Consider the following 25,660-nt stretch of genomic DNA (forward strand, 5'->3'; position numbering starts at 1 on the left):
ATCAAACCACGAGTGTCGCGTGCAGATGGTCGAGCAACGACCACGAAAAGGAGGCCCTGTTCGTCCGTATAATCCGGCGAAAAATTCCCTCTCACCGCGGTGTTGGATTACGCCAATGCAGCAATGGTACGTAAGAGGCGCGCGGTCGAAAAATCCCCCTGATTTTAACCCGGACCCCGAAACCGTGGCCCGCCATCGCAGGTCGAAACTCTCTCGCGTCTGTTAGCAGAGAGATAGAGAGAGAGAGAGGGAGAAAAAGAGAGAAAGAGAGAGTTCTGCGGTGTGAGCGTGCAGAGTTGGTCGGGGCCCAGTGTACGTGAGATACGGTGCATCTCCTGGACCGGCCCTATACCCTACGAAAGAGAGGCGCGTGTGGTTGTAGACCTGCAGCAGACCTGCAGCAGCCAGGATCAACGTACTTTTGGAGACGCGTCTCGACGATGGAGCAAACACATACCTAGATATACGTGTATATACGTGCACGTACGTGCGGGAGGGACGCGCGAAGGTGTGCGAAATCGTGCAGCAAAGTCCACGTACCGTGTAGCAATTTTATGGTATCTTCTCGTATAATAAACAATTTATTGGCGTGCATAATTTTCTCGCAGACAATTTTCAGGTACGCCTTTCAAGAGCGTACATATACATTCATATATAGAATCGTGTGTGTGTGCATGTGCCTGTAGTCGAGGCTCGATCGAGGCGGTAAAGCCGAGCGCACTGAATAGAGCTTAGAAATATATTCATACAGGACGAAACAATTGTATAATACATCGATGATCTTTGTACGGCGGTGTAGGCATGTATGAAGAGGAAACTTGGTAGCTACAGTAATGGCTCAATTCGCATGGTAAAACAGCGATAAATTGTTCGTTGAGGAAGCGACGGTCGATTAGTCGATGAAAAAGAAAATATCTAGTAATTAGTATTATTTCTCAATTAACCGAACGTAATCGCTAGAGCCGAAGATCAAAGAGGATGCGTTAGCGAAATGCTTTGAAATCTTGCAGCTTAAGAAGAAGGAGAAGAAGAGAGAAGGAAATGGAAAAGAATAAGGCGAAGAAGAAGATGATGAAGAAGAAAGAGAAGAAGAAGAAGAACACGGAGAAGAAGAAATGAGAATCGCACGTTGTACGACACACAGACACAGGCACACGCATATTCCCCCAACGAACCGAGAAGAGCTCCACGCTCTGATATATATACTAGCGGGTTCTTTTTTACCCCGGCAAGGAAGGTGCTGGTGGTTGGCGAAGTGGCGTGTTCGTCTCAGGGTTTGCGTGACAACGAGCAGAAGGAGCCGATCTGTTATGATTATTATCGTGATCCGCATTCGTATATACCGTGTACCAATTAACCCCAAAGTATCGCCTCGCGAGTATTAGCCTTTCATCGATATGAGCGCAATTCCGTTCCACCAACCCTCGCTCACTTGTGTTATATGCGTACGCAAGTATTCGTACGTTACATACGTATACGAATAGTTTGCGTAGTTAATTCCTACGCGTAATCGATATAGAGGATCAAATACGTGGACGAAAGAGGGACCGTTGAATGGCTCGTGAAATCGAAGGGCGTGTATATCGATTGCATAGAATAAAATAGTATATTAGCTTGTTAACGGCGCAGTATTTACCTACCGTACATTAATCACCCTGTTACTGGAGCTACCATTCGCCCTCGTCGATAATAACTCCTACGGGGGAATAAGACTTTATTACAGACTAACAAGAACCCACAATGAAAAACCGCGTCACCCCCGACCGTGTTAGACAAATTTCTAATTGGCAGGAACGTCGGTTCAAAGTGGATAAAAGTACCGTCGGAATAAAAGGTAGGTACCAAGGTTCCAGCCGAAATGAAAACTTTCCGGTCACCGTGTACGTGGAAACTTGTCAAAGCACAAAACCAACTGCTTATACGTATATCATTTGCGCATTACAAGTTGGGTAAGAAACTAATAACTCAATAATATAATGCAAAGGTGTTCTTTTTTCCATCTCGCCTCCTTTCCCAGTGTTAATTCGAAAGTCGCAGCTGGTAATTCAAAAGCGGTATTACGGGTTGTTTAATGAACCCGTCGTGCGGATCCATATCAGTCACAGTAATAATTTATTAACCCCCAACGGAGCTCCGTTAATTAACAAAAATGGCCCTCGCACGGCTGAAATGGATTTACTACTCACTTGTTGACAGTAGGCGAGGCCCCGACTCTGTAACAAAAATAAAAGTAAGGAAAATTATTAAAGCATAGTTAACACCTCGCTCTTGAGTCGAGTTGAATGAAGTTCGTTATTGGGAAGACAAAAAAAGCGGTCTCTTATTCAGCATGGCGCGATATTGCCACTCACGATCATTTACAGTACTGTAAAGCGGCTGCCTCGACATAATGAGCTAAAACTTTCAATCGAATTAAACAAACCGGGCAATTATGACGAATAAGTATTTTACTGTTTTATTACCGACGTATAACGCGTCTCCGCATTCTTATTCGCGACGAAAAACTTTCCGCCTAACTGTACGACATTAAATTTGCATATGTTCTCAGTTCATGGATCTCGAAATTATTCCTATATACGAAGTGACAGGAGTTTATGCATCAACGCCGTACCAATCCAAATCCTTTAAAAATGAACTCGTAAAGGCCATAAGAGGAGACGAGACAAGATACTGGATTTTCTTTTACACCTATTTTTTGTCAGGTGGTGAATTTATACAGTACCGTGGGGGTCAGAAGCGAAGCAATAAAAGTCTGATATGGTCAAGATTTTGGCAATCGAGGCGGAGAAAGAGGGAGAAAGATGAAAGGAAATTTTTTTCAACGACGTGTCGAGATATCTTTACCAAAAGTGTTGGTGACCCGTACCTCGACAGTTGTGGGAAAGAAACTGAGGACGTGTGTTGTTAAAAGTGTGATGTGAACCCGAAGCAACTGGGACAACAAAACTCGAGCGCTCATCGTCGTGTCGAGGAACGTCGACCCTTCAACTCTGGAAGTGTCAGAACGTTGTGAGTTCCGGATAGAAGAACGAGAAGGACTGCAGCAGCCGGTTCCTTACAAACTGGGAAATTATTCAAATTACTTGTGAGGAAGGACTTGGACGAATGGTGCGAGCTACTCGACAGCCAGCCAAAGGATGCATTCTTCCGTCATCCTCCTCCACCCTTACGACGGACAATTCTTCCGTCAAAAGACAATCTTCTCGAAGGTCTGCGACACCTCGAGTCTTGGAAGTAAAGCCAACCTTAACCCTCGTCGGCGTAGCGTCACATCTCTCAATACACAATTCCTCTTTTGCAGCATTCACTCGTGGCGCGACAACGCCTCGTATCTACGTTGCATACAAATTTGAAGAAAACTTTTATGCACCCGACAAGAATTACCGGCTGAGAGAAGAGGAAAGAAGATAGCGGAACATCTCCACTCTTTCCAAGAAATGATATTATCGTACGCGCGAGTCATTTCCTCGGCGAACAAACGTTTCAAACACCGCAGCTGAATTTTTATCACCGAATGCAAATACGGCGTATACCGATTCCTGCTATTGATTTTGATCTGTAGTCGTTGGTTCGTTGGTGAAAGGTTCGGTACGAAAAGGTGCAGGTACGATCGTATACTTATCCTTTTTATTGGATTATTTGATTACTTGCAGCTCGTGAGCCTTGTTAGTGGAAGTCCGGTAACAGGATTCCTCGTGATTGCAGAGGTGATCACGTAACGCGGGAACCTTCCAAAGTGTGCTCGGTACTCAATTAGACTATACAAGACCGTGGCTAAATAGAGCTATTAACTACAAACTTGGTTTATACCGAGCCTGAAAGATGAGGAGAGGAAGTGTGAGAAGAACAAAACCGAGCCGAGAAAACGTAACAAGACAAAGAAGAAAAACAAAAAGATAAATGAAATAAAACGAAACGAGATAGTAATAAGAAGCATAAATTATATCTCGTTGAGCCATAAAGTGACAATGTACTTTGAAGCGAGTCACGTAAGAGGTTGAGATGTGCAGCGAGAGATAAGCTAACCTTTGTCGTAGCTTACCAACCGCGGCGCCGGTTTTACTTCAAGCCTCTCTTTTATGCCAGCTGAACCACGGGCTGCGTTCGTACACGCGTAGAGAGATATGTACACATGCCGAAGGGGCCTGCCTCTACCTACTAAAGTGCGTGCGGATCCACTACCAACGCTCTACGCAACGCGGAGAAAAAAAGGAAGACCCTTCACATCAGCGACCGCGACGTAGATATGCCTGGTTTAACCTACGTTTCCCGCATCCGAATCACCGGACAGTGAAGGTTTCTTCCGATGTCCGTAAGCTTGGGTCGAACGAGCAGGCTTCATGGTCGGTTTAGGCGAACCGATTTTCGGGTCTTCTGTATTTTGATACATCATTTTGATTTATCGTCTCGTGCCAAGAGCTTCAGGTGAGTGAGCCACCTTTTAGTTCTGCACGAGCTGGCGCGAGTCGAGCATTAATAACTTTTTACGCAACAAGGCTTTTTGCCATTTCTGACGAATCCTGTACGAAAGGGGCTTCCAGAATCGTGCCAGACACTTGATTGGCCAACTTCGCTCTAAGACGCTGTAACGCGTTTCTGGCCGTCTCGCATCTACAACCTAACTGTAAGACAGCGTTAGCGATTCGTGAGAAAGGAAAAAATAAACATTTAAGATCGAAACGTCTGCTACTATAAATACCGCCAAACCATTGTCCGATCCGTGAGGACATCAATTTTGGAAAACAAAGAATTCACCGCCGAATGGGATATTTTTTCTCATGTGTAATAACCGCGTGCAGCAACGTTTACCTGTGTTCGCATGGCGGACGTACACGTGTACGGCGGGGTATTTTCAAACCTCGCATGATTTGTGTAGCTTCGTACGGTAGAGTGGGTATATTTCAAGAAGATAGCGCTCGCCCTCCTCGTAGGTGGGGTTCGGCTTGTATTGTGGTGAGTTCAGCGGCGTTCACTCGCACGTAACCTCGTCTAAGGACTTGGGGGAGTCGGAGCTGAGGCGGCATCCGACCTCCACCTTGGTTACCAGCCACGCATGGCGGCCTTCTTCGGAGAACCTATTTTGCATTTAACACAGAAGAGATTTGGTCGTTAGATTTGCTACCACGGGATAGGCTACGCCGAGGCCTTGTCGTTGTCGTCTGGTACTGAAAGTTTCTTTTCTGCCTTATTCTTCTCCGTTTTCTTCTTCTTCGTCTTCTTCTACTTCTTTTTTCTTTGTCTTCTTCTCCTCCTTCTTCTGCTTCTTCCTCTTCAGCAGTAGCAGTAGCAACAGCGGCAGCCTTCCCCCTACTGCACTGCAGTCCCCATGCCATAGAATCATTACCGTAGGACCATTATTTATGGAAATTGCTGTATTGCGACATTTCAACGCGCGGCAAACTGAAAATCATCTCGCAAGACAATTCAAACGCTGTACTAGGTAATCATTTGTAAAGTACCGCCACTTTTGTCGAGCATATACACACACACCGACCACATTCTCTCCTTGAATTGTTGGCTTAGTTTAGTTTCGTTCTGGGCTGGGATAATGGCATAACATTATTCCCTGGCTTATCTAACAATAAGCAGTGATTCTAATCTCAAACATCCTTTCACACCTTGACAAGTGGATAGGTACTTCTCAGATGTAGCTCTGTTAGGCATTTTTGGTCGTCTCGACTGTTTGTCGACGAGGTGATTATAAAATTGCCGACAAGTTTCATTAGCCGTTTATTCGGACGAACTTGCAGTGTACGTGTTTAGTGGTCAAATTGATCGCGGTTAGCTTTTACCTGATTTATCACTTTCGTAAATTTCTCAATTTATTCTCTTCGGTATATAAAAGCATTTCCACAGTATATAAGTGATCAACTTAACGACGGTGATTCACAAGATGCAGGTAAGTACCTTTCGCATGATATCCCGTAAGTTTAGCCAGATATCTGTATACACGGTGTTCCTTCATCAACGTCACCAAGCTGTTATTCACAAAACAAATTATTCAGATCGAATGCGGTCAGATCATAAACACGACGAATTACTCAATTTGAGAACCGATATTTTGTTATATCAATGACCGAGAAAATTGTTGGCAGAAAATTCATCGCGGAAAGTGAATTTGTTTCGAGAAGATAATCTCCTCGGGAGATACAACTGATACACCCAGTATCATCGCCCAATAAACAAAGTGCAGTATATACCAAATGAGCCAGCATTGTACTTCCCGTGCCTCGATAATCTTCTCATTTTTCAAATTGGCTTCCTCGTCGAGAACATCACTCACGAGATACGGACAGATCCCCTGTAAGGGAAATGATAGTCGTAAACAGCAATCAGACCAGATCTCGGATCGCGATTCGCTTACACAACGTCAAGCGCATGCAGGAGACCGATCCGCTCAACTATATGCCATAACGGCGTTCACCGACGAGTATCATTCCGTAAAGATGCCGGAGCAATAAAGCACATTTGCATTTATTCAAACGTATTTTACGTGCGATATGCGGAGATTTAACTCGAAAACAGAAAAAAAAAAAACATCAGACGACGAACAGAACGTATCCATTTTTAATTTCCAAACGGCAGCCTCATATGTAGCTGGTTGAATTTGAAATCGTCTGAATCGAATGAATTTTCATCAAAGCTTCGACCAACCGTTAGTTCGGAAGAGTCCGATTACCTACTGAACCACATAACAGTGATACATGATGTAATGACTGAATGGATCCACGGTGCACATCCCGGCTTATGACTTTCAAGTTGTCGCGTGTAACGATCAAAGAACAGGACTTGCTATAAATCCGAGGACTTTTCGTCATCCGCCAACAAAAGCCCCAGACAAGTCTGTATAAATTATATTAAACCCGTGCCTAACTATATATTCCACACCGCGTAAAATCTATTTCAAGTTCATTCGGGTTCAAAACTGCTTCGTTGCCTGTGCGATAAGAGGATTGTAAATGAAAAATAGCGAAATCTACTTTCGTCTACTGACTCAAAAAATACTACACGTGGTCACTCAGCAGAGAAATAGCATAAACCTGGAAATTTATGTCTTGGGTTCAGTGTGGCTGACAATTTTGCAATCTCACGCCAATTCATCACGCAGGGGATGACGTGGGTTGAAAAGTGTTCTCGGATAGATAAAGACCTGACACGAAGAATGGCTAATTCCTTAGGTCGGAGGGCATCGGCAACTGGAATAAGAATTAGTGAAACCAGCAAATGTCAGAATCACGTGATACCTTGCGCCAGACATTCACCGCGCTTTGACGTGACATCGTTCGTTTTGTATGAGATTTTATCTAAAGCGCGGGCGAGTTACAAAGTTACGAGCGGTATTATGTTACGTGTAAATAATGTTACTAGATCTGTCATATCAGACGATAGACGTCAGGCACGTTCTCGTGAACGCTTCGTCAGAACGTATCATACCATAGGGTCTAATCTGCCGTTTGAGAACTACAAGACCAGCGCCCGAAATGCTCCGGGATAATTCGAAAACTGGTAGCACAACCGAAGGGGTTGCAAAATGCCAATCCATTTTTTGTAGTCACAAAGGAATCGGAGTCTGAAGATGATCATCGATCGGATAATGGATGGAATTCTACGAATTTTTCCAGCTCCCGTATAAACTAAACAAAACTTTACAGGCTGAATTTCTGAAAGAAAAGTTCGACTAATTAGTCGTTGCGAGCTAAGCTACTATCATTATCAAGTAATAGACCATCTTAACGCGACCTCGTATAAATCGCATACTGTCACGCGAATGCAATCTCGTAACCCACAGCAACGCCATAAAACTCTATACTCTATAGTGTATAATATGGATCTTTCTGATGTGAAAACGTTAAACATGAAGATACGTGTATATGTCTGAAAAATTTTAGTCATTCCGCGAATGTTTCACCATTCCCATAATGCACTGATATCAATATTGCCAATAACACTGTATTATACGTGTTTTGTCGCGAACAACAATCGACCGACTGAAATTTCAGCCTCATTTTCGATGAGAACAGGCCAGCTTATGGGCTGGAAACACGACACTGAACTTACTACGGCAGCAGCCGCATCAAAGCGAACCTATAAGGACAATCAAGCAATTAGATGATTATAGACAATAAACTCTGGAAGCAAAGTTGAAATTGGCGCGGAGGGAGCAACTCGGCTCCTTGTCGAAGCCGAATGCCGTAGATGGTGCGATGTGGGAGAAACGAAAGGAAATGCACTTAACTATGCTGTGCCCAGGCTAACGGTAGCTCCTAAGTTAGTATGCACGATCTGTTCCCTTGACAGGAAGCCGAGTCTCCTCCATTGAACCAGGGAAGACTACAGAGTACAGAGTACAAGGTACAGGGTACAAGGTATAGCCCAACAGTCTGCCCCTGCCTCGGCTGGGTTTATACTTTATACATATGTGCGGGATACTTGTCAGGGAATCTTTCGCCTCAGCGATGTTCGGCGGATACATGTTCACCTTTGCATATACGTATAAACGTGGATTTATATGTAATCTGTCATCAAGATTTCTGGAAACGTTCCACGTACCCGCACGTATCGGTCTTCCACGTGTAATTCCACTATTCCATTAGGCAAAATGATAGCCGAAGACTGCAGAGACGCCAAATGCCAAGCATGTAGAGACTGGTAAAGGAGTCGTTAATACCTACCGGGTTCGATTAATATTCATCGATCGTGCATCGACCTTTTTTCATGCGGGTTACATACTGTTATTGTCCCATGCAACGAGCTGGATTGGAAAAAAACGTCCCGGTCTGCTTTTCAAGTCCATTAAACTTCCGTAACACCTTCCTTGCCGGTGTAATCGGTGGAGATCATTGCGTGCCGCGCATTCTTCACTTGAATACTAATACCACACTGGATCAGTGGAACAGTACGTTTCTTTTTTTCACTGAGGCCAATTGCACCAATAACGATATGCTCAGTTTGAACCGTTCGTCGAGCGTGGTATTTGAAAAAGAAAAGGAAAAAAATCAGCATACAGTGACACGCAATCCAGATAATTATCCTCGTCATTATTGCTAGGATTAATATACCTTGATGTGGCGCTACAGAAGTGACTATTAACAGTTTATCAAGAGGTAATCGAGACAGAAGCTACATATCCGTTCATCACTGTCAGTATAACTCAAGGCAGCTTGTGTGCAGCAAATTGTCATGGAACATGCTATCTTGCTCGAGTCATTTGCAGCTTTTGATGCACCATAGAAGATTTCTGTAGAAACTTGGTTTTACTTCGATCGCGTAACAGGAAGCTAGTGCGACGGGTCTTAGTCGATTTGGAAAAATACATTTCTCGTCGCCCAGCTTCGAAAGGCCACGAGCTTGACCGTTAGATTTGGCAGGACGATAGATGAGACTCGGTGGTTCTTCACCTTGGACGCTCCTGTTCGTCCAGCTATCGTCCGATCTTCACGCCCGTAGGCTCTTCAAGTTCCGCTTAAAAATACGCTAATTACTTCGCCTCCCCTTGGTAATGCTGTTACATATATACGCATATTCTCGGGGTATAAACACGTCGCCGTGTAGGATTGTATGTAAAATAAAAAATGAGACCCACCGGTAATGAAATTACCTCCATATATTCAACGCACGTTACCCCGTGTTACGCCAGAGTTAAGACTGTAAATGATTGTAACGAACTACGATCATAAAGAAGACGGAAAAGTTTGATGCGGGAAACTTGAACGAACGAGAACGAAGCCTCTCGACACTTCGTCAGCGGTCTGTCCTAATTGCTCGCTTAGAACTTTACACCTTGTTTTCTCATTAACAGCTTGTCAGCCGAAAATTTAAAGTTAACCTAAATTAGGATGCTCGGCAAACTAACGTCGTTCATCGTTTTTGTCTTGGGAGGATATTTTCAGATGCCCAATCCACAGCATAACTACTATAAATTCGACGTTTTAGCACAGGTTAAAAGAAACACATCTCGGTACGTCGTACGCATAGGGTGTTACAACTGCACTTGGTATGATATAAGGATACATGTTACGTATATACCTATAAACTACGTGCATATACATTGACTATTGTATTGTAATCGAACTGATGATAACGTAACGTGCCTCTGGTTTACGACTGGCCGTACTGCAAAGCAAGGCTTGCATCGGATTGACATTTAGCTTTCGAAATTAAACTCGCCGCATGACGATCGTCAGGGAAGAGTTGAGTGAAAGAGAGAAAGGAGAATAGAGTGAGATGATCGATGATGGAAGGGGGTTGAGTCGGAGAGCCGATGAGTGTCGGCAACTTCTAGCGACTGCCTGGCAAATACCACCAGGCAGATAGCGCTAACATTTAAATGCCAATCCTGCCCTCTGTGCCATGAAACTTATAGGACGTACGGAGCGCCAATGAAAAACAACTCTGTCTGTTCTTCGACAGGTTTAGCGACTCCCCGTAACTATTTGTGTCGCCTATAACGCGGAAAGCCGTGCAGGGAGAAGACGACCTCGGGGTCAAATCAGGTTCTCGGCGAGAAACTCTGATCCTTACCTGACTTAAATCTTAACAAGCAACAAATGCACAGAGTAGGATGGAGACGAGAAGCTAGCTTCATTCTTGACGTATGGCAATGGTACGGAAATTCCAGAGAAACGACTAAACGATTTGGTGTGAATTTCAAGTAGTATAGTGTAATACAGAAGACTTCTCAACAATCCATCAAGAACAATGATGATAATGGGAAAATTGATGAATACGTATAAGGCACAGCGACAAGCGTGCAGCAGTTATAATCGACACATTGAAAAGAGAGTCGACGGTTGTATAAATGTAGAATTAGTCGGTCGGTCTGTATACAGTTACGAATTACCTTAACAAGGCTTACTTCCGATTATAGCCGGACCCATTGTTCTCCCGTGCATAAGTGTAGTCTTTAGTCTTTATTTTGCCAGTCCTCTTCTTATTCTTCTTTGCCGTCTCTTCGCAATTCTATTCCCGTACGGTACTCGTTTATTCGACTATTCAGTCGCGAGTTATATACATATAATAATATAGGTATACGTATACATGGACTATAATACGCAATAGATTCTGTGTAATCTGCGGCGTACAATAGAATCGAAGAGCTGCGTCTCTTGCCACCCGTTACAAAAGGTATCTTCCTTATGTATAATCGATCCGATCGGATTACGAAATTTGAAAACCAGCGGTCGGCGGTCGCACGATTGTAGCTACAGCTACGCGAGCCATAAAACAAGCAGTAACTCTATTAACGGTGACGAGTGAAAAAGTTCCGATCGAAACAAGAAATGACAAAGAATTTTATTCCGTATCCGGGCAGACACTGTCAACCATCGCCACAACGTGTGCAACGATCTCTTTCGAAACGACCGGATCACGACGTGCTTAGGAAATCGCGTTCGACATAATTTACATATACGGTCGTTGCCGTTGCTGCGCCGCTGTTCTTACCGATTTCAATGCCGATTATAATTCCGAGGTTGCTTCTTTTCTCGAGCACCACTTTTGCCTCCCTCGAGCGCTAGTCTTTCTTTATCATCCGCTTGCAAGATATAATCTCAGAGGACAGAAGATTGAAATGAAACGAAGCAAACGAAGTGAACTCTAGAGGCAGTCAAGTTTTTCGAAAAATTTAAATCGATAAAATGCTAGTCGGCGGTACAAGGATACCTACGTATGACGTGTACGTGTATTTAAGTGGACGTCTGGTCGCTCGTGGCTTGCCATGCGTATACAATGTATACTACGTACCTGTCTCTACGTCTTTACAAATGTATTGGACGAGACGTTGATCGCGTTGTTATTATAACCCTTATCATTATCATTACCATTACGGTTATACGATACAGGCTTAATTGTACCTTCGTGATAAAGTTGGAGCCGGGTTAGGTAGGTAGATGGCTGCATGAAGAGCAAAAGGGAAAAGTATAATCCCTCCTTGGTATCCGGCCCGCCGCTTGACCTAACGCAACCTGAACTTGGGATCGCCTCGACGTCTCAAACCCATCGCGTATTTATTCAAACAAGTTATACGCACATCCAACGGCGGAGTGGATTACAGGTACCCGCTTTGACACCGATCGTTCTCGATAAGACGAAGCTAATAAATCGACTCAACAGCTCATCGGTTACGACCAAAGGTTTGTCGTAAAATAACGCCCACTGTAAAGGGTCCGAACGAGATTCGAGTCTGTGTCTCTGTCGGGGCACGAAATGGTCACTTTCGAAAGAAACCGCGTGCAGACCCGGTTCCGCAACGGTAAACACTCGGGGAACCCCGAGGGTAAAAAATATCGTTGACAACTTGTCAAGATTTCAAAATCCACAGGTGGATAATTCGAGGAGGAAGAAAAAAATCTGGGTTTCACGGACGGGAAGCTGGGCGCGTCAATCAAGCGAGATATACCTCCAAACCGTGAATGTGCTCCAAGTAGATACAGTCTGTATGCGATACGTGAAACGCGTGAGTTGCTACCAGGCAGGAGATGAAATCGGTCGCAATCGAAGGCCCGAGGCCAAAACGTCCGTTAGGTGGCATACCTGATACCTACACGTGTCTCGTATGATGAAACGTAACGTAGTCACAACGATCGTACGACCAGAATTTAAGTACGAACGGATTAAAGGATGCTCACGTTCGCGGCGAAACGCGATTACGGATTTGCGATGTCTCGGTAAGAAAGGATGAAAAAGAAAAAAGAAGAAAAGCAAAAGATCGCAAAGGACGATCTCGGTATGAAAAAAAAGGAATTCATTTTGCCAGTCTCTGTAGAATCGCGAGTCAGCGTCATAGCCAACTGGGCAGACCTAAAAACGTTTACCGCAGACGTCGTTGATCTTTCTCTTATTATAGGTATACCCATGGCGTGACGTACCTATATAAATACCTACATTTAGAAAGCGTAAAATTTCAACAAACAATCGTAATACACGTATAACGCTAATTCCTACGGTTACTTGCCGCCGCGATAAATAATTTCAATTGGTCTTGCAGGTAATTCAGGCATCAAAAAGTTCATCGTAAATTTGTTCGGACGATGCTACTCGATGTTGCACGTACGCATTGCTGACGTTGAATTCTCGTCACGACCTCGTTCGTCGCGTCAAAAGGATCTTAGCTTACCAGTAAAAAAAAAAAAAGAAAAAAAACAGGAAAAGAGGAAGAAAAAAAATACTCTTACAAATTGAAATAATCTAGATAGCGATGCAGGCAATTTGCCACGAATAGCGAGCTACAAACAGAGCTATTCGTTCGTTCCGCGTTCTACTTTCTATACGTTACGTTTCATCGGATATACCCCTTTCAATCTCTAGGTACGTATTATACTATACGTATACCGACAATTCGGTTTATAACGAGAGATTCTGATCTTCTTAGATCCAACGCCGCAGAATCCCAACTTTCGCGTAACAAATTTACTATACCTATAACACGGTCGAAATTTGAGCGATATTCTATTTATCCAGGACTGCAAGATGAACCGTGATAAATTCAACGTCTCGTTAATGAAATCCATTAAGAGATTTAACTTTTTACTCATAGCTGACATTTTTTCCAATTTTATAATTCCCTTTTTGATTTTCTACCGAAAAATAACGAAATCGACCTTACGCTCCGAGACTCATTACAAGAGTCATTCAAGCTGACGGATACCGAACACACGTCGACGACTGAACGGCGAGAAATTGATGTTACGATCTTGACGCGCGATGTTTGCCTTTCCGGTTTATTCACACTTTCATGAACTGAATCCACGCAGCTTGCAAATATTTCACACTTCGTACAACTTTGCAACCGAGGTGTAACGGAAGCGGCCCACTCGAGTCGAGTCATTCTTAACTGCGACCGCGAGTCGTGCGTCTGCAGTTCTTCGAACACCGCTTTCGTTAGTCACCGTATTTCCATTGACACCTAAAAAGACGGCGCGCGAGCGAAGTAACAAGACTTCCAGAGCGAAGGAATAAAAGTTAGGATACGCGGTAAAGGGTATTAAGACCAATTGCGGTTGGGTAGAGCAAGGAGATGGGAGGCTAAGAAGCTACTTGCTCTTCAAGTGCAGCTACTTTACCCGAGCTTCCGCGCAGTACAGAAGGCGATACGTAAGCTCACCGTTTCCATATTTACAGGCTTTACCATAACGCGTGCACATTGCACGTATCCAATTGCAATTTCGAGAACGGTATTATCGGCGCATACCGAAACAGAAACGGATCTCTGAAGCAGTAACAGGCCGATGAATAATTGATGTCGAACCGAATGACGCCCACCAGCGTAATACTATTTTAACAAGACGTGGTGATGAAAATAAGTTTAAAAAAAAAAAAAAACACAAACAAAACAACACGATGCCATGCGAGCGTGGTGACCTCCCGTGGTTGACCCCGGATAGCAAGGTTCTGCGACCGAAGGAGGATTGGGTTGACAAGGAAGGGAAAGGCGAGGAAAGGAAAGAGGAGAGAAGAGCAAAGAAGAAAAGAGAAGGAAAGGGAATGGAGGCTCGCAGGGCAAGTTCACGGACCACTGAAAAATCATCGCGAGTGTGTGAGAAGGTGTCGGTGCAACGATTGAAGAGCAGCGTTCTTGATGCGATCAAGCTTTCGTAAATAATTATCCGATTATTCCTCAAGGTAATCGCGACCTCTGGAAGTTGATTGAAGAAAAACCGGAGGTATTTCAAGCGATCGCCAACTGTGAGTATGGTTTTAAACCTGAGTCCTGGTATTCTGCAGTGGACAAAATGCTGGTATACTTCGTCAAGATTAAGCCTGGCCTTCCTCCAATAAACATTCTTGAAAATTCTGCGACTCCCTGCAAGCCTCGCTTCTGCATTTATCCGTCAACTGCGCAGTAAGTTCGTAATGTATCCTGAGCAAGCACAATTACACATGCATGTCAGGATAATCAGCAGCAATGTGCAAATACCCGGACAGGAAAGGTAAAACAACGAACCGTGAATGGGTGAAGAGTTTCGTTGATCACACAAAAATATCTGTGCGATCACAGGTTTCCAGCGTTTAACGTGGCAAAATTTCCCCGCAGAATATCAATTGCGATTGTGATATGCGGACGTGGTATCAAAGAACACTTCAAATAGTCGCAATTTAGACGGTCGACATTTTTTTAACGAGATCTCTTATACTCTGATTACACAATTACAGCAGTACCGAAAAAATTCCCTGGAGACAAGCTCGCAATATTTGTGTTTTCTTGTTGTGTTTGAATTTTTTTTTTCTTTCATTTAGTCCAAAAATGCCTGCAATCTGATTTTGGTGATATCCCGAAGACAAAAATTCTTAACCACCTCCACCGACCTTGACCGTAAGTAAATTTCCAACACCTCTTGCCGTGGCAAACTTTTGAAACAATTTTTCAAACAAGGTAACGACGACCCGCGATCCGAGTTAGAAAAAAGCCGGAGGATCCGGTCGTCGAACTTTTTTACCATCAGAGACGTCGGGAACCCCGTATAAAATCCCTCGTATTGTCTCTGTCATAGATTAGTCGATGGTCGAAGATATACCCGCGAACTCGTCACGAAACGTAGATTTTTTAAAAACATCAATCGACTCAACGCGACGCGAGAGTTGAAAAAGTCTTTCTGAAATCGAAACGAATCAAACGATCGAGCGTTGCGTCACGTCGCAGGGTGAACAAAGGAATACCGTAACTCTTGCATAAAGCGGATCGGTTTTTCCTCGACTTTATACTGTACAACAATGACACAAAACGTATAATTCCCATCCATACGTTATTTGTCCCCTTTGAGGAGATACACAACGCCGTCGTCGTTCCCGTTATCGTATAGTTAATAGTATAAGGCACGAAGCGCGTTCGCCCGCCTGGCCGCACGTATAAGCCGTTTCTACTTATATACGTCGAGGAGGTCAACTGACAAAGGTGTTGGCATACATTACGCGGACGGATGGACGACTCGTCGTGTCGAAGGTGGCTGGAAGGAAGTGACCCCTTCTTCAGCCGCAGGACAGAATGATTTGTGACGCGTCGACCGCCCCCCGACAAATTCATCCCGGTTAGGTGTAGTATACATATACATATATATATATACGTGTATACATGTATGCGTAAATATACATGTGTATATGTATCGCACGCTGGTTGTCACGTGATCGAATGGAAGTCGGCAGGCTTCGATTATTCACTTTCTAAGGCGGCAGGTTTACCGAGACCTTTGAAAACAGGTTGGAAATCCCACGCTTCGGATCGGCTTGCCGCTTCTCAAAATATATTCGAGAAGATATCTACAACGGGATTCTATCTCACCGCCGCCCGCCGACCATCCCCCGTACGTCCCGGCCAACTGCAAGCATTACACCTGTAATGTACCTACTTATGCAAACATGTATACATATACGCGTACTTTGACCACAGGCGCACGAACACATATGTAAATATATGATACAAGATCGCCGGACGTTGATGTAAATCACATACGCGTATGTGTGCGTATGTATAATGTGGCCGGAGTTGAATAGCCACTTAACATCGGCCCGTATGACTAAAAAATGTTAATTGGTGACCGATGACTCGCGTCATATTCGAAACAGCTTGTCTTGATTATAAACAAAGAAAACACAAAGGGGATCCCTGTTACGTAACATTGTTTTGTTCTTTTAATTTTATTTTTTATTTATTTAAAAAAAAAAATTATTATTATTAATATTTATTCTAGTTTTTTCTTTTTTTGTTCCAACTCACCGATAATTCGTTCGCTTCCTTCTCGATTATTTTCTTTGCTGTAATTAAGCTGCGCCGTTCGGATGTATGAGGTACACGTGTCTCGGCCAATCTGCGAAATAAATAAGTATTAATAAAATTACGATGATGATCACTTTGAATCGCGATATGACCGAGTGAAATATAGGGTCGAAAAAATTGTTCCTCAGGTGAGAGAAGAGACGGGTTTTCAGCTTGATTCCGTGTTTTTTCCTTTCTTTAAACCAAAAATATGGAGGTATAGAGGAGATGATCCTGAATATTTGTTCAAAATTTCGTACAACTCCTCTCCAAAGCTTTCATTATTTATCAGAAAAAAGAAAGGAAAGAGATGGATAAAAAAAAAAAAAAGAAGAAGGTAAATCAAACCGGTTTCTTTCTCCTATAAAAGCAATTGGTCGGTCAGTCTGGGGGCATGCCCAATTCATAAATCAGACTATGAGAAACGGTACAAAAAATACCGAAATAACGAGTGAAAAACAATTGAATTACATACTAGTCTGCCTACCGTGCATAAACGATAATGTAATAATCACAGCTCTCTTTCTCTCTTGAATGAACAAATTGAGGGCTAAGAAAAAGCAAAAAGAAACAAATAGCCCTTGCCTCGTCTTGTCAGTTGGTTATGCTACGCGGAGTTGTACGTGCACGTATATCTAATTGTAAGTGATTTCGAAACAGTTACAGTAGCACTTAGTTTACGACGCGCGTTGTTACAAGGTGAATCGATCGATTATCATCGCAAGAAACTTTTTAATGAAAATAAATCGAGTTTGCCGGAGCGTAGTTACGGTGATAGACGTATAGGTGCACAGATAGGTAATAGAACCTCGGCGATATTATGATGTAACCCGTGGTACACTCACGCTATCTCTGCATTATACGCGGGCAGTGCGCTCGTATCAAAGTTGCAAAGTTGAATAAATGTACCACCCATACACACTTACAAGCACGCGCATACGGAATATATTATATTGTACCCTCGTTACGCACACGTGCAATGGAAACTGGCGTAGATTCAGAAGTTATAAGAGCGAGGGACCGTACCCAGCCACGTAAGAAGGAAAAGCATGGTCCAGATTCAGAGCGTAACCTAGTTACTGGCGTTATACGTGATCGATACGCGTCTGCTGGATAAAGGGGTTTCCATGTCGATCTTTCAGTCACCGAGGAGCATTGATCGCGGATTGTCGGGGATGATTCCGAAAGTTAGTCGGACGGCGTTGCGTTAGTTGTACGTAATCTTGGAAAGCGGTATGAATGCGGCGAGTATCGTTTGAATCGTGGGAATAAGATGAAGCGGTGAAGCAGTCGTTGATCTTTGAGCAGGTTTAAAATCGCGATCGGTAAATCTGATCTTGGACATCTCTCGACTCGTGTGCTTGCTCGGCCAATAACTATCAAACACGCGCTACCTTCCGTCTGTAATAGTTGAAGAGAAAGCTAGGCGGCACGCCCTTCTGCCAGGCAACTACAGCCTCCTGGTGCGGCGGCATGGGCAGCCAAGACCATGGCAGGCACTCTCAAACGGTAGCGGACTGTCTGACAACGGTCTCCCCTCCGCAGCCTGCCTGGTTCTAGTAATTGTCTGCCGCCTTGCCAACGGGCAACAATAATGCTGTCAAGTCGATCGCATGTGTTTGCCAACTCATTGCGATAATTTCAGACAGGCCACCACAGCGTCCGATAACACGCGGACGGAATACCACATAATCTATATCCAATCCCAACTCTATGTTCGTTATTACCTAGAGACTGCGCGAACGTCTGACGTACACGGATCAAAGACCGCCGGTGATCGATTACTACACATTTTATCAACTTCTTATTTCGTTCGTGCTTCTTCTTTTCTTCTCTAATCCTTCGGCAAAAATAAACTCCGACAGGCAACAGCCGTTCGATTTGTTCGGGTTCGACGGTACGGCATAACGCTGATAGGCGAATGACATGGCTCGTCGATAGTTTTCTTTGAGAAAAGCATCGCTTGAGCCGGAAGTATAAAGTACGAACGACCGGTCATCCGTCGAGCCTCCTGTCCAAGTATACTCCTCGACATCTTTTCAACTATTTGGAATCCCGTCAATATCCTGCAGACCAGGCGAACAAACGCTGGAGCAATGCGTAGATTAAGAGACTCATCTTCTTCGAAACGTGAACCTTGAATCGGATTGCTCAATCCAGGGATTATACGACGTTTCGAGGACAGTCGTAAGAGTAGTAATGAAACCTGACCTCCACAGAGATATATATATATATATATATACATATATATCTACTCCATTTCCTAAGCCGCGGCGAAGCGTTGATAACGAAGATCGACATTCGACCCTTCAGTCTACACGCCCCAAATGGCTATGGATCCATCTTGATCAACACACCGCGGGACTAAATTGAACCTTTTTTTTTATGGGACACGTGTGTCTCAGGTCGTAGATTCTACTTTGTTCGTCGAATGGATACTGAAACGTCCAAGTGCCAGAAAGGCTAATTACGTGACTAGAGGAGTACAAACTTAGCGATCGTCGGCCGTTTCTGATGCTATCGTCGTTACAATACATCCCCACCGATATTATGACATACTTGCGCGCGTTTCCATCGCCGAAAAGTAAAGTGAAATAACCGTGAGGAGAAAAAGAATCCCGTGAAAGTATCGACCTTGAATCAATGGCGTGTTTGAAAAAGAGTAAAAGAAATCGGCCGGAAAGAAAAGAGATAAAAAGCGAGCAAGAATTGTTATTTTCTGATCAGCAATTTAAAGAATTCTCGTGCAGCTTCGAAGCGCAGACCGAAGATTCGTGGTCCGAGATCTCTATAGGCAGGCGGTGGAGTGAATCGGGGATCCTGCACCTCTGTTTCTCGGTAACGATTTGCAGTCAGGATCCGCCCAAAATAAAACTTGTTCGAAACGAGGGAGAAGAAACACGGCGCGAGGTAATAGAATTCGAGGGCTGTGATCCTGGTCTGAAATTGCCACCCTAATAAACAAAATTAACTTTGAGGCACGGAAAAAGCAGACGAACATGCGCCGCTGGGTTGTCTGGGACCCAGCCAGCACCGCCCATAGGGCCGAAACCGCATGCAGCAACGGAGAAGCCGCGAAGAAGAAGTTCTCGTTGGCTGGCATGGCTCTGTAGTTAGTCCGACCGACGAAATGGGCAAAGAAAAAAAAAATTTTCAAATAAAAAAATATCATCCAAGGTCAACGATTCCGCCGTTGGGACGTCGGCCTTCGCTCGCGCAAATCTCGCAAATCTAATTATCCGGGGGTCTGTCGTCCGGTAACAAGGTGGCAACTGCAGGCGATATTCGGACATCTGGGGTTCCTGAAATAACCGCCGTGTGTAAAGAGGGTCTTACGATTAACCGAGCGGTCCTTTCGAAGTGCGTTGAAAAAGGGCCCCGAGCACAATCGGAATGTCTCAGCCCTCGGAACAGTGACCCAGTGACGCACCAAACACAAAGGTTCCCTCCACCGAGCCTCGAGGTATGCGTGCCATCGAGGTTGAGTTTTTGGTCTAAGGAATGCTCGGAATTGCAAGGGCCTGCCGAGGCCACCATCTTGATTTGTAGAGGCACGTATGTGCGTGCCAATTTTTTGCCTCCTATTGAAACCCCCGCGTAAATATGTCACGTAGCATTTTACACACGTATAATCTACGTGTTCGACGCACGAGTGTAATTAAACCGCGTTGCATCCGCGGGTATGAAAGACAACGGTGTAAGTATTTCAATTTACCGAGCGCGCAAACATCTCGCATCGCCCACAGGCTCGTTACGCTATCGGGTTTAATTAATCAATTTTAATTTGTCAATGGAACGAGACCGCTAACTAGAATCGGCCCATTTGCACATCTAATTGTGAATTTCTTTCAACGCGGTATCACGCGGTGGCTACGCCTGCACCTCTTCTACGTTCTACTGCGGACTCGGTAATGACTCACGAAGGAAAAACCCAGAACGAGTTTTACGTTATTTTTGTCTTTCGTGAAATAACCCCGATGCGTCGAATCCCGAGAACCCAGCTTAAAGGATTTTGATTTTCTAAATGGTTGGTATAGGAATGTGTCTACAAACTCTCTTATTCTTCCTACACTGTCTGTCAACACTTTGATAGAAATGGTATAAAAGATGAATCTAATTTTTACACGAAAACTATCCCATTTGATTGTCAATTGAAAAACAACGTGTGTCACTGCTCGTCAATCACGCACGATTTCGTCCACAGATTTACCCAATTCCCAGATGATTAAGTATAATGACGTGTGCTGTGTACCAGCAGCTCTAAGTCATCTCATTTAGTTCCAACGTCACGTTGCTAAATTATTTCCGATAGAAAAAGTTGAGTCAGTGTTCTCACAATTTGATAGATTACACATATACATACATTTGTGTTTAGAAGCAAGAAGTTTCCGTTCGTATCACAGCGGTAGATCGCAGGCTTAGACCGTGATGATCCGAGACGGATGATCAGCCAATAACGTCGTGGCTGTCAAGTTGTACCGTAATTCAATTACACGCGATACATTGGGTAAATTACCTCGCGCTTGTAAGGGATAATCGAGGTTCGTGCAATCCCGACGACTAAACACCCGCGAGGAAAACCTAAAGCGAGGACTAAAGCCGTGCAGCCTTGGCTGGGTGAAGGAGTAGGAAAATGGAAGGGCGCGACACCGGGGTGCGGCCTCAGGGGTGTGCCTGTCACCCTAATGAACTCCGCGAACGGCGTAGGATGAGGAGGATGAAGAGGACGAGGAGGACGAGGAGGACGAGGAGGACGAGGAGGACGAGGAGGACGCGGGGAGGAAGGGCAGGACCTTTGCCGAGCTACGTGACGAACGTGCTGCGAGGAATGTGCGTTGTTGGAGGTGCGGGTAGGTCTTCGTCGGAATCCGCGAACCGGTGTGCATGGGGAAGAGGACGAAAAATGCCGAAGGTATGAGCATATAAACCAGTGACGTCATGCGGACGGTTAAAGTCGTCCGGCGCGACCGCAGAACCACCACTTGGTAAATGGGTATAAACTCGTCGATACAACCAATGCGTTTTAGCGATGTGCGTGCAGGCTGAGCAATATCGCACCACAGACCTCGGGCAGCATTTTTGTTTCTTTTTTTTTACTTTTTCTTTTTTTTTTTGTGTCTCTGGTGTTCAATACTGATCGTTCTTCTTGGAAAGGGATGGACAAAGCATCCGTGTCTGTACGTCATTAACGTTAATTATATTATATTACCATCGGTGAATGACGAAGATGAGTATAAGGTAGGTTACGTACTAATCCTGAACTAGTAATCGCTAATTGCCTACATCTGTCTAACGACTTTAGACGCAATGAGTGAGAAAAAGTATTAGGTCATGTAAACTTCAAGGAAATTAACGATTCTCCGTTAATTGATGCCGCGTCGTAATTCGGGACTCGGCCACTTTTTAATACGGCGAAAAGCGATGAGGCTGTGCAACGATCGCTTCGTGAATCGGCGAAATTCCGTAATATCGAAAGAGGCTGAGGCCTGGCTATTGGGCACACATTTATACGAGTTACACCTTTCGAGGCATACGTATGTTACAATACCCGCTTTCTGTCTGCGTCGCGTCGTGCCGTTTCGTTTCGTTTCGTTTCGTTTGGAAGGTTAATTACTCTCTTTATACCTTTTGGTACGCGCACGCGAACCCGGCAAACAGCACGGTACGAAAATGTCAAACCAACAACTATTTCAAACTTTCGACTACGGCGTAATTTAATACCTGCCTGCATTGCCTTTTATAAAATACCAGACTCTGTTTTATTTTCACTCTCTTGCCGCGTCGAGTTTAACGATTTCCCCAGTTTTTCGCCCCAGCATACGTATTATACATGGTACCGTGTACCTATTACGTGATACAAAAATGGAGACACACAACCGTACGAACGTTAACACCGACAAAGTTTCATTCGATCAGCCGAAGGCTGGTATTATTCTACCGACGCAACGCGGTTTGTAATTCTCGGGTTTAACACTGTGGATGTTTCGAGTCTTCGCGATTATGGCCCTCAGTCACGAAACTCCTACACGTAGGTACTCGCAAAGCCGGACCTCTCGAGATAGCTTCAAGAGGGATTGCATTACCCCTCGAAATTCAAATCCACCAGTCACCCATAATTTACGCGATGTAGGTACAGGTATGAGATTCGACCGGCAATATCTCATCGCTAACAAACCATAGCTTGCGCAGTTATAACTGCATAACTGCCTGCGCTTACTCCGTTCTGTATTCCACAGCGGACAAAACGAAAAAACAAAAAAAAAAAGAAGAAAATCCCCATTGGCACGAATATGTGTGCCTTGAACTCTTTGCTCGTGCAGCAAACCCAACACTCATCACGTATATTAATATCGTCTGTGCACCAGCTACAGAAAAGGCGAGTTTTAATTAGTTAAGCTGCTTGGTACTAATGTTACCATTTAGCATTGAGTTAATGACGATCGGTAATGAACAAAAATCCGTAAGTAATCCCGTCTATTGCGTGTCAATTTTACTATACCTATCCAGTATTCATTTGGTAGAATATTGTTATGTACAAATTAACGTTTTTTTGTTTATTCTTAACGTACATTTTATATTACCCAATAATTGTATAATCACAAGTATGTATTAAATGGGCGATTTCAAGACATAGATATAAAAACATGGCTAAATTTAAGAATAACACATCGTCATACACGATAACTTATACTCGGCCAGACTTCAATTATACTGAATTTTATCGCGTTTTTACTGATTATCAACGCTATGTAACCTGCCTAGATACGTACGTACTTACGATGCTATCTCTACGATCGATCTATTTTCAACTATTCTTAATTAAATTTTTTTCTCACAGCCATTGTTTTCTTTCTTCTATCTTCGTACTGTTTCATCACCCCCCCATTTCTCCCTCTTCCCTGCTCAGGTTATTGACCGGAGGTTTTTCATCGCGGATATATATACAAACATTATTGTATTAGAATAAAAACAATCGCACCAAGCCCGTAGCAAAACGAATTTGAGCATTACAAATACACCCTCGATGTCATCTACGCTTAAGGATACGGATGTAAGTTGCACCGTGCATCTCTGTACCCAGAGTGACGTACAAAAGGCTACAGTTCCTCATTGGCAAGTGAAATACACGTGTCTAACGTGTAAGCTATACAAACCTCCCCGTAAGCGACTATAGAGCTTGACTAATCGACAACCGTTTGTTTATTGTTTAACTATTAGAAGAGACGGCGTGTCGCTTAGCGTTGGTTTCACGTGGGATTTGACGGGCTATTACGGGAACTTGCGCAATCCTTTGAAACACCGAGAGCCGCTAGAAATGCGAGTTTACGGCTTACGAACGGTGCGTGAGCAAGCTTTCCTAGACGTCTATAAGATTGAACAATGAACTTGACACCCGGTAAAGGCGACGACCTCAAGAGCCACCAACGCCTACAATACGTATAATTGCATACGGATGTATACATGTGGCTATACATATACAACGCGTACGCAGGTATTCACATTATTTACCATTTGTACATGGGCATGAGGATGTTACATGGTGTACAAACGCCGCACGCCGGTTTCCTCTCAGTTGCCTTATATTTCTTATCACGATTTTTCTTCCGCCTCTATGTAGCGAGTAGACGAACATACACACACACACATGCATGCATACAATATACATGTATGATCGATAGTTACAATACGCATGATGTATAACGTACACGAGCTTTCTTTGTACAACACCGTAGGTATATTCTTTTTTCTCTACGTGGATATTTGTAGCCGGCGCACCGCAGTGATCAGCTTGATAAGCCAGGAGACGAGTGATGAAAGTTAAATAATCCATTAGCTAGAACACAGCTGGGTGTCCACAATGGAACCTTACATTACCTGCCTGCGTTTGCGCACTTCTGTAAACAGGGCAATGCCTCGCATCCATTGTTGGCTCCTGGACTAGCAAACACCCGGAAGCTTATTGCTGTTCCAAACGGAGCGGCACGTTTTGTGTTTTTTTTTTAAATTTATTTCATTCACCAACTTTTGACACGTGCTTCGTTAAAGCTGCTCGCAGGGTAGCCATAAAATTACGAAAAACGCATCACCTGATTTGGCACACCTTTTGCCCGTTCATCGGTTTAAAGGAGCTTGCGGTGAAACTTTACCAAACAGTTCTATACTCTGTGATTGTACTCGTATAATTTCCTCGATCTATATAAATGTAATGGGGTAATGGTGTCGAAACGTTAAAATTCAGTCGACCGAGTTTACCGCGAAACTGATTAAATCCCTTATAATTTATTGACCACAGAGTCCTTTAAACTACAAATCTAAATCGTCCCATAGTAGTATAGAAACCGATTAGCCACGCGCAATAGTATTGCCCAATATGTTTGTTGCCGGAGACAATCTACACCCGACACAAGACACTCGAGTCTTTTCGACGACCATGAATGATAAGAGAAAAAAAAGAGAAATGAAAAAATAAAAACAAGTGGCCCTATTAACCTGGAAATATTCTAGTAAATAGGTCAAATTGTTCGAATTGACAGTTATCTTCGACGAGTTTTCTCGAGCTAGTGTTTGTATGTGTGAAATTTGTAAGGCCAGTTGAGAAATAACGGTAAGAAGGAAGAGGAAGAAGAAGAAAAAATCTATACATTCGTCGTTGATGCCAATGCATATATAACTACATGTATACTAAAACAAGATTTTGATTATGATTATCGGAAAACCGGATCTTTTTGAATGATTGGAAAAAATCTTCAGGCATAACATAAACCAAGCAGATAATCCTCAAGCACGGTGAAAAGAATTCTTTCACTTACTGCCAGACGCGCATCGGTTGCATTCACAATCGATATTCATCGGAGATGTATAAAACCGCTGTTTCTTTCGTGTAACAGTTAGTCACCTGCAGATGCAAAGACC

The 25,660-nt window shown here is 43.8% G+C and overlaps 1 protein-coding gene across 6 annotated transcripts in view; it reads right to left on the bottom strand.

Annotated features, from left to right (window-relative positions):
- sano (serrano) overlaps window positions 1–25,660 on the bottom strand; it is a 109,400-nt gene that overhangs the window by 38,044 nt on the left and 45,696 nt on the right. For 5 of the 6 annotated variants that reach the window (XM_069136962.1, XM_046615600.2, XM_046615588.2 and 2 more), the window contains 2 exons: window positions 16,709–16,799; window positions 2,187–2,213 (listed from right to left, as the gene is read on the bottom strand). The gene's annotated coding sequence lies outside the window, so the exon portion shown is untranslated. The remainder of the gene's footprint in view (window positions 1–2,186; window positions 2,214–16,708; window positions 16,800–25,660) is intronic. The other variant, XM_046615626.2, reaches the window with a different exon arrangement.

The sequence above is a fragment of the Neodiprion pinetum genome, chromosome 1 (assembly GCF_021155775.2).
Source record: "Neodiprion pinetum isolate iyNeoPine1 chromosome 1, iyNeoPine1.2, whole genome shotgun sequence".
In the NCBI taxonomy this organism is placed as follows: Eukaryota; Metazoa; Arthropoda; class Insecta; order Hymenoptera; family Diprionidae; genus Neodiprion; species Neodiprion pinetum.